The following is a 10,408-nucleotide window of genomic DNA, read 5'->3' on the forward strand; positions in this document are numbered from 1 at the left end:
CTGGAGCCTAATTTGGAAATTGATGAGAGATAGGGAGGTACGCTGTGTCTACGAATCGTAACACTCCCCGGCCTGTCTAAGCCACTCTACAAACCGTTTCCCTCTAATAAAACCTCGAGAGGTTAGAGAAGGAAAAGGTCCTGGATAAAGTTATTCTTGATAAGAGAAGCCTAGAAGGCCAGAGAGAAAAAGTGAGTTTTAAGTGTTGATTTAAAAAAAAAAAACAGGGTCTGGGTCGACCTCACATGGAGGGGCAAAATGTTCCAGAGCCTGGGGCCCGCTACTGCGAATGCTCGGTACCCTCGGGTTTTGAGCCTGGTCTTAGGCACTATCAGCAGCAGCTGATCAGTCGACCTTAAGGCTCTGCCTGGGGTGTAGCGCTGGAGGAGTTCGGCTATATAGGCAGGAGCCAGCCCATTTAGGGCTTTGAAAACAAATAAAAGGATTTTAAAATATATTCTGAACCGAACTGGAAGCCAGTGCAGTGAGGCCAGAATTGGGGTGATGTGTTCACGCTTTTTATGGCCAGTTAGAAGACGTGCCGCTGCGTTCTGCACTACTGTAGCTGCTAGGGGTGTTGAAAATAATCGTTTCTACGATGCGATGCGGACGATTCGGTCTCGATGCAGTGACGGAAGATAATCGGTTATAGAGTAGTAACGTTGCTTCCTCATTTTACGGCCGCGGCTTTACTATAACGTTTTTTCTGTCACTTTAATATCAAATCGGTCGGTGACGCAGAGATCAGGGAACAGACGTGACAGCGGCACAGCAACACGGAGCAGTCTGCTTTATCCACCAACACAACACCACCAGTCCAGAACCAACAGCAGAAGGACCCGCTCTGAATCACTCCGTGTCGCTGCGGCACAGGGATTTATGTTTTTCAAAAATAATCGCGTTACAATCATGTCAGGTTTTTGGTGGATTTAATTAAGTCTTGGATTGCAGAGTATGAATGTCCTCTAGCAATTTTCAGACGATACGTGTGTAAAGTTTGTGAAGGAAGGAGGAAAAAAGCTTCCGCGATCACCGTCTCCTCTCCGTTCCTCCAAGCCCCGCCCCCTCCCTGAAAATAATGAGTGACATGCTGATAGTGACCCGATAGAAACTTTATTATTCACTTAATCACTGAGATATAATGAAGCTAATTTAATCTCATACGTTCATGGGATTTATGTAACAGTAAAACAGAGAATGTAAGTGTGCACCCACATGCAGTATTTTAGTTTGTATATGCTGTTGTAAATACTCCTGTTGTCTGCTGTGTTCAGACTCAGGTCCTGTGTGTGAGGCCACATTCAGGACATTCAGTGTCCTTTCTTAACAGCAGGCCGCGGCTAGAAGCTGCAGCTAGACTGCAGAAGCATTAGCTTTTTGTTTTTGAGGATGCAACAACTTCACACACGGAGGCTAGACCTATACAATTCATTTATTTTGGTTTATAAATTAATGTCAAGACATTTATGTTATTGATTTCTGAAGCACTTTCTAAATAAGAGAGTTCATATGTATTTACTGCATGTATTGATGAAAAATAAGCCATGTGCAGTAATATAGAAAATTGAGGATACAACGCATTGGTATGAATCGTGATGCACCGGGATATCGAACCGAATCGAATCGTTGACAGGATAATCGTAATCGAATCGTGAGACCAGTGAAGATGCACAGCCCTACTAGCTGCAGGCGTCTAATTGAGGCCTGGTCCATACCCACATACAGAGCATTGCAGTAATCCAATCTCGAGGTAACAAAGGCGTTAATAACCCTTTCTAGGTCTTTAAAAGATAAAAACGACTTGGTCTTAGCCAATAGTCGTATTTATAAAAAGCAGGTCTTGACTTCGCTGCTAACCTGCTTATCAAATTTAAAAGCGCTATTGAAGGTCACTCCAAGGTTCATGACAGAGGGGAGGATGTTTTTATTGAGGGAGCCCAGAATATCAACCGGAGAGGCTGGAGGTCAGGGTCCAAAAAAGATGACCTCGGTCTTGCTCTCGTTGAGGGTGAGGAAGTTTTGGCTCAGCCAGGATTTAATCTCTGTTAAGCAGTCCATCAACTGCTGTAGTGATTTTTTTTTTTAAGTAGTGACTTGACCACGGCATGTTTGAAGGCAGCTGGGACACATCCTGAGCTAAGAGAGGTGTTTACAAGCAATACAACACTTGCTCCAACTGATTCAAAAACATCTCTAAGGAAGCGAGAGGGAATGCTGTCCGAGGTGCAGTTTGTCGGCCGCAGGTGCTTGACTACATCCGAGAGAGAAGAGAGGGATACAGGCTCAAAGTGGTCGAGGACAGCAGGGCACAGAAAAGGAGCAGAATCTGGGGTAGCACTAGTGTGGGCTAGCCTAAGCGCAGATACTTTTTCGATAAAAAATGTAAGAAATGTATCGCAGAGGGTAGTCGATGGCACAATTGGAGAAGCATCACAAGGATTAATGATCAAGTTGAGGACATTAAAAAGAACCTGAGGTGTATGACTGTTTTTAAAGATTAACAGAGAAATGTGCTCCGTTTTGGCTGCTTTGACTGCCGTCTGGTAGTCGGAAAGGCAAGCACGAAGGATTTCTAAGGAGACATGGAGTTTATCCTTTTTCCATTTTCTCTCTGCACGCCTGCAAGCGCGTCTAAGAGCACGAGTACAGTCATTAAGCCACGGCTCTAAGAGAACTTTGGTGCGTCTAAGCGTAAAAGGAGCAACGGAATCCAGTATTAGGGTACATGTCGAGTCAAACATGGAGATAAGCTCATCAGCACTAAGAGCACAGTTCACCTCTAATTTACAGATCGGAGAAGCATTAAAAGCAAAAATGTGAGGCTGTCAAGGGGTTAATTGAACGCAGACAACGCGCAGGGGCACGTGATTCGACTCCCGCAGAAGGGATCGAGGTTGTAAACAGAACCGGTAAATGGTCTGAGATACGCGTTGCTGCCAAGCGGCAAACTCTGGGGAAGAGCCGGGAAGCCAATACTATGAGGGGCCGTGTAGGCCAAAATTCAAACTCACCTCGCACACACACTACTGAAAACATCTGGCCTTGCACACACACTACTGAAATACTCTCACGTTCACTACTGAACACCTCACACACACACACTACTGAACACATCTGGCCTTCCACACACACTACTGAAATCCTCTCACATTCACTACTGAACACCTCACACACACACTACTGAAAATTAAGCCTCACACACACACTACTGAAAACATCTGGCCTTGCACACACACTACTGAAATCCTCTCACATTCACTACTGAACACCTCACACACACACACACACACACACACACACACACACACACACACACACACACACACACACACACACACACACACACACACACACACACACACACACACACACACACACACACACACACACACACACACACACACACACACACACACACACACACACACACACACACACACACACACTACTGAAAACATCTGGCCTTGCACACACACTACTGAAATCCTCTCACATTCACTACTGAACACCTCACACACACACTACTGAAAATTAAGCCTCACACACACACTCCTGAAAAACATTTTACTGAAAGGTTCTCAGTAGGGAATGTGCATGTGCTTCACCTATGTGTGTATATATATACATATATATATATATACATACACATACATATACATATATATACATATATATGTTTGTTTAAAGTTTCCAGGTGATGCGGCAGACAGACCAGAGGATGCTGACCACGAGAGACAGACCTATTCCTAACATCAGTGAACTTCAGCATGGACTCAAAGGTACAAGGAATCGAGAAACGTTCTGGTTTAAATAGATAAAGTAACAACTATAATCAGCTTTCACATTTCAATGTATTTAAGGCAATTATTATTTTACATTGTGAGAATTGCTACCATTTGTCTCTACATATTGTCTGTAAAAGACGTGGTAAAAGTGGTTCTTGCAGTGAGACAACCGAGCAGTTGAATATTATTTAATAAGATATTTTAATGTTGATTAACTGCAGACTGTTCATTCATAATCTGATTATCTTTGTAGTACAAAGTGATGAATTAAAAAAACACATTAACATTTAAAAAATACATTATTTCTACAGCCGCTAAATAAACAAACCTTTCATAAATAACACACTTGCTCTGCAATAATGTCATATGTTTGTCATTTCTGTTAGGAAAGGACACACCTGAAGGACACAACTGCCTCACCGTTTTCTCAGAGGGGCAAGAAGAAAATGAAAAGCTGATTTCAGATTAAAGACCAATACAGGACATTCACTAAGAAACTACACTTTTATTGTGAACACAAAGTCAAACAGGACCATCATTTGTTTGTGGCAGCTGAGCCCAGTATGGGCTCACAGATGCAGTTAGGGGGTTTCTTCATCAGGCCTGGTCCTCCTCCATCAGGCCACGTCCTCCTCCATCAGGCCACGTCCTCATCCCAGAGAAAGACCTCTCCACCTTCTCCAGCCAAACCCACAGACAGGACATCCGTCACGCTGAGGTTTCTCCCAAAGTCTCTGCACACTGTCTCAATTGATCCACACTGTGAATATGAGGGGGAAATGTGTCATAAATGCTTTAGACAATAAGAAATATGAAGTTAACTGTAAGGAATGGCTCATTCTTTTTTAAATATTACTGTATTTCAATATCTCATGTCTGAAAGTTTAATTTAAAAGAAGAAGAGGCCCCAAAAATAAAGATTGGGATATCAATAAATGTAGTTGATTGTCTCTTTTTAATTGTTTAAAGTAGATAGAACTGGTACTTAAGAGTTTGAATACAGTCTGGTTGCGGAGGAGGCACACAGGTAAGAGCATATAGCTACCATCACATGTAACTAAGCTTGACTTGAATTTATTAAAAGTATAATTAAGTAACAGCAAAAAATCAATAACAAATCATGCAAAAATGTGAATCTTTGCTGGGTCCACTGTTGAATTTACCACATATTGTATATTTTAGAAACCTTAAGGCATTTATAGATTTGTATGCAAGTAATATCCCAAAACTCAATAAATACCGTAGATTATTATTGAAAGTTATGCTGAATAGTTTCATGTTCACTTACCTTAAGCAACGTAAAACGTGCAGACCGGGGGGAATACAAATACTTTTGTAGTATTATCCTAACAAAGAGAAAACAAGAGGGAACAACCCTAATTAAGTTTTTTTAGAAAGTGACAATATCAGCTTGCATTCATCCGACAAAAATACGACACAGGGTATTGTCTAATTGCTGGTTGTCTTGTGTTTTTATGGGATTTGGATAACGGATTTATTCTATAAAATATTTTGAATGGTTTTCACTTAATACTGTTGTGGCGGTGTGGGTTTCAGTAGGTACTCTCGGTTTGCTGACAACGCCACCTGGGGGAGTTTCGCCCCCAGGAAATTACTAAAAACTAAAGTTATACAATTTCATAAAAGGCAATCAGGTTCGCTTGAACACCACAGGCAGAGACAGTATAAAAGATATTACAACAATTGTTATTTTATTAGCACATAATTGTATTCCTAATAATACACAATGTAATATTCTAAAAGTTCTCCAGGGAGGAGGCAGAAGGACAGTGCTGGGGCTTACCACGGCGGCAATTAACAAAACGGGGAGGAAGGGGTCAAATCAAAATCACCCGTGACACTGCACATCAAACAAAACGGACACGTGAAGAACACCACCACCAGGGATTGGTTTGCCGCCTCGAGCCCACAGCACCTGTCCGGCACAAGAGAAACAGTTAAAAATCAGTAAGATGATAAAACGTGGTTGGAGATGAATAAACAAAAACCAGACCAGAGGTGGGGAGAGTGGTTACGGCGTCCCAACTTCTACAACTGCCACAGAGCCCACCAGGAAGGGAGAATGTTTATGGCACCCCTGGAAAGTGGTTTAAAATGACTGGTGAATAGCCTACTTAAGTTTATTGCATTACAAGTTATCCATGGGGGAGTTCATACATACCAGCCTGTGCGGCCAGTTGCAGCCACAGAGCCCACAGGGAAGGGAGAGCGAGACCCAACAATCCCACTGTGACATTAATAACAGTCAGTACACCAGAGCAACCAAGCTGAAGGTGAGAACACGGCAGACAACGGCAACTCACCAATAGTTGCAACACTGCAAAACCGGGAACCTCCGGAGCCAATCCTCCTCAAACGCACCGGGCGTCAGCTGCGCTAAGACAGAGTAGTGTCAAGCCGGGTGTCACTCGTGCCCATGAATAGATGACAGAAATGCAAGAGGTTTTACCTGTCTGGTAGAGAGTGTGATGCGCGAGCTGCCACGCCAAACAATCCACGCGGCCACATTCAAGGAGAAGCGGAGGGGGAGGGAGCAGATTTGCAGGTGCGCTGGCATGGTGCCAAGCAGCGTCACAGAGGGAGGAGACGTGACGTCCGGTCACATCGTTATAAAGTCGGCTGCGGACAGCCGGGCTGTAGTAAATAGTGCAGCAGATCTACACAGCTAGCTCGCTAGTTAGCATTATTAACGTCAGCTATTTATGTACATTTTCAAGTTCTGCTTGAAAGCAAGTTCCTGCAAACTGTTCAAACAAACGCTTCAACTTGTACCATTTATAATCTGTATGTTTGAATATGGATCTTAAATCGGCGTGACGTTGAAGCAGCTGCAGTTCCTTTAAGCATACCGTTAGCATTTTGCTTCTGGCAACTAGATTTATGATTTGAAAATGATAAAAGTAGGGTAGACATGTGGATATTATCCGGCTGAACAAAACGTGACCCATCTCTTAAATGCGTCTCAACCACAGACCTTATTTCCAGCTAGTTTCAAACCATATTGCACTATCTACGTCAACGTTATTTCTGGAACCAACTGGAAATGTGAGATTCATATTTTTCAGATACACAGATCTTATAGTGAGGTTAATCTCATACAGTACGCTGCTCTTCAACACTAATGTGACGCTAGCTGTCTGCATCGTCGAGCATAGATATTTTAAATTAACAATAACAATGCATACAGTTACCTAACTAGCAAACTAACTAATGTACAAGCATGACCTTATTTTACCAACCTCACCGAGAAGCCTTATGTTTTACAGTATAATCCTTCTCAATGTGTTACACTTCTCCATTATGTTTTAACTTGTATGCTACGGATAGCATCGTTAGCACAGATGTAGCTTCGCCTCGCTTGTTAGCTGAATAAAAAGACAAGTAAGAAATAAAGTGCTTGAAATGTACTTACCGAATAAACTGCATTCATGGACGGTCTGTTTGAACCGCAGAGCCATACGATAAGTGCGATATTTCAATGAAGAATACTCCACCAGGCATCGACACAACAAACACTTCGGAGTTGCAGCCTGGAGCTAATGAAGCTAACGGAGCTAGCAAAGAGACCACTGACTTCCGTTACATTAGAATGACATCCGTTACATTAGAATGACTTCCGTTACAGCAAGAATCCCCTCACACACACATAGGTGAAACACATGCACATTCCCTACTGAGAACCTTTCAGTAAAATGTTTTTCAGGAGTGTGTGTGTGAGGTTAATTTTCAGTATTGTGTGTGTGAGGTGTTCAGTAGTGAACGTGAGATGATTTCAGTAGTGTGTGTGTGAGGCTTAATTTTCAGTAGTGTGTGTGTGAGGTGTTCAGTAGTGAATGTGAGAGGATTTCAGTAGTGTGTGTGCAAGGCCAGATGTTTTCAGTAGTGTGTGTGTGAGGTGTCCAGTAGTGAATGTGAGAGGATTTCAGTAGTGTGTGTGCGTGAGGCTTAATTTTCAGTAGTGTGTGTGTGAGGTGTTCAGTAGTGAATGTGAGAGGATTTCAGTAGTGTGTGTGCGTGAGGCTTAATTTTCAGTAGTGTGTGTGTGAGGTGTTCAGTAGTGAATGTGATAGGATTTCAGTAGTGTGTGTGCAAGGCCAGATATTTTCAGTAGTGTGTGTGTGAGGTGAGTTTGAATTTTGGCCTTCACGGCCCTTCATACAATACGGAAGTGCCACACACTGCAGTTCATATATTGGCCGATAGGTGATGGCTGCAGAAAGGAGCAATTTCCATAGACCCCCATGTTAAAATGCCCAATTTTACAGCAGAAAAAAACATGTTTCTACCCCTGGCTCCATACATTTTATTATCGATATAGTTAAATTCCACCTTCATGATTATGGATCTGTGAGTGAATTGTTTTCTAACGCGACCCTTTTATTTATATTAGGTCTTAAAGTTTGTGCATCAATTAGGGCGTGGTCACGTTGAGTGACGGCTCTGTCAAGTGCCTGCCGCTGCTAGCTTCTTGTCTCTCTGCTAGCTGCTCCGTGAAGCTACAGGGACTCTGCCTGCTCAGCTCATCCAGGGAACACAACTTGTAGCCGGCCGTGGTTGTTTGTTCTTCATGCTTATATATCGGACTATTGTGACTCGCTCTGCGGTTAAAACAGACGGTGCATGAATGCGGTAAGTAAAATTCGAGTGCTTTATTTATGTGTCAATTATTTTAATCAGCTACGTAATGAATGGTAAGGCTTGGGTTAGCATGTAAGCTAGTGGTAGCTACATCGGTGCTAACGATTGTAATCGTAGCCTCCAAGTTAAAATCATAGACTGTATATATAAAGGTTAAAACGAAATAGACAAGTGTTAAGTGGGATAATACTGTTGAACAAACGGCTTCTGTTTGAGGTTGATAAAATAAGGTTACATCCTTGTAATTTAGAGATATTTTATTATGTAGGTAGAACTGTATGCATCTAACGTTAATTTAAATTGGCTATGCTCAAGTATGTAGACAAGCTAATGTCGTGTATGTGAAATCAACCTCACAATAAGATGTGTGTATATTACAATTATTAATGTCATATTTAAAGATGATTACTTAGATATTACAATATGGTTGGTTGAGCTGGAGTTCATTATCGAGCTTACACGTTAACGTCACAGTCATCTGAAGAATGAACCCAAACCTTGTTGTTTTTATTAATTGCATTACCAAATGGGTATCAAATAAACAGTAAGCATTGGTAACACAACTTCCAAAGTTACAGTAAAATAAAAAGGACCCTGACTCGGACAATACACAATCCAACATGTTCAACAGAAGAGAATCAGTCATATTGTTTGTACACATGGTACTTTACATATATATATATATCTGTTTGTTTAAGATGTCCAGGTGATGCAGACAGGCTGGACCAGAGAGTGAGAGACAGAACTGGACTCCTCACAGCAGTGAACTTCAGCTCAGGTACAAAGACTCTTTTGTCATACTGTACAAAGAATCAAGAAAGATATTGGTTTAAATGAATGAAGTATTGACTTGAATACACTGATATACATTCCAATACACAATACACAATACTAAATACCAGATCACCTACACATCAGTTAAGTTGAGGGTTTATTCCATGCAAAAAGTTACATTTTAGATATTTAGCAATATGACTTTGTCAGCTTTCTAATTTAATGTATTGAAGGAAAAGATATTTAACATAGTGAGAACTGCTACTATTTATCTCTCAATATTGTCTGTAAAAACGTGGTAAAAGTTATTCTTTCAGTGAGACAACAGAGCAAGCTTCTACAGTTGCACTACGTTTTGTAACAGTTAAATATTATTTTGATAATAACATATATTTCAATGTTGATGAACTTCATACTGTTCATTCATAATCTGATTGCTCACTGTTAAAAAAACCATTACAATTACAAAATAATTATATCTACAGCCCCTAAACACACAAACACACCGCTTTCATAAATAACACACTTGTTCTGCAATAATATGTTTTATGTTTCCTGTCATTTTTGTTAGGAAAGGACATGCCTGAAAGACACGACATTTTCTCCTTCTCTGAGGGTCAAGAAGAACATCCAAGAGGAACATTAAAAGCTGATGTTATGAGACACTCCATCAGCTGATTATTTCTATTTGCCTCACTTTATGAGCTTTACATTGCTTGTGCCTTGTACCGCAGAGTTTGCAACATCACAAATAAATGGGGCCAATCTTCAGTCAGATGTGAATGTGTAATCTAACATTTTCAGTAAGAATAATGGACGAAAGGAATGCAAATACAAATACAATTTATTGAAATGTGAACCAAAAGTTAATCAAATGTTTTAAATAAAAAGCACATATGGACAGAAGGTGTAAACCTATTACATTTATAAGTAAACACATTTAGTCAAATAACGTGACAGACTAGGCCTGTGCAGTTGGTATCAGCTTTGCCCAGCATGGGCTCTTCCATCAGGCCTGGTCCTCCTCGCTGAGGAAAGACCCTCAGTCCTCTCCAAACCAACAGACTGGACGTCCATCACACGGAGGTTTCTCCCTGAAGTCTCTGCAGCTCTCTGGACACCATGCTGTCTCAATCCGTCCACACTGAATATGAGAGGGGGAAAATGAAAATAATAAATGCTTTAGACAA

At 41.3% G+C, this 10,408-nt stretch overlaps 2 long non-coding RNA genes across 2 annotated transcripts; one reads left to right on the forward strand and one right to left on the reverse strand.

Annotated features, from left to right (window-relative positions):
• Positions 1–4,270: 4,270 nt before the first annotated feature.
• On the reverse strand, positions 4,271–5,114 carry LOC139435445 (uncharacterized). The gene is made up of 2 exons (XR_011644680.1): positions 5,074–5,114; positions 4,271–4,545 (listed from the first exon to the last, which is right to left on the reverse strand). It is a non-coding gene; the product is annotated as an uncharacterized lncRNA (long non-coding RNA).
• A 4,030-nt stretch (positions 5,115–9,144) lies between these two features.
• On the forward strand, positions 9,145–9,881 carry LOC139435446 (uncharacterized). The gene is made up of 2 exons (XR_011644681.1): positions 9,145–9,222; positions 9,790–9,881. It is a non-coding gene; the product is annotated as an uncharacterized lncRNA (long non-coding RNA).
• The last annotated feature ends 527 nt before the right edge of the window (positions 9,882–10,408 follow it).

The sequence above is a fragment of the Pseudochaenichthys georgianus genome, chromosome 16 (genome assembly GCF_902827115.2).
Source record: "Pseudochaenichthys georgianus chromosome 16, fPseGeo1.2, whole genome shotgun sequence".
Taxonomy (NCBI): Eukaryota; Metazoa; Chordata; class Actinopteri; order Perciformes; family Channichthyidae; genus Pseudochaenichthys; species Pseudochaenichthys georgianus.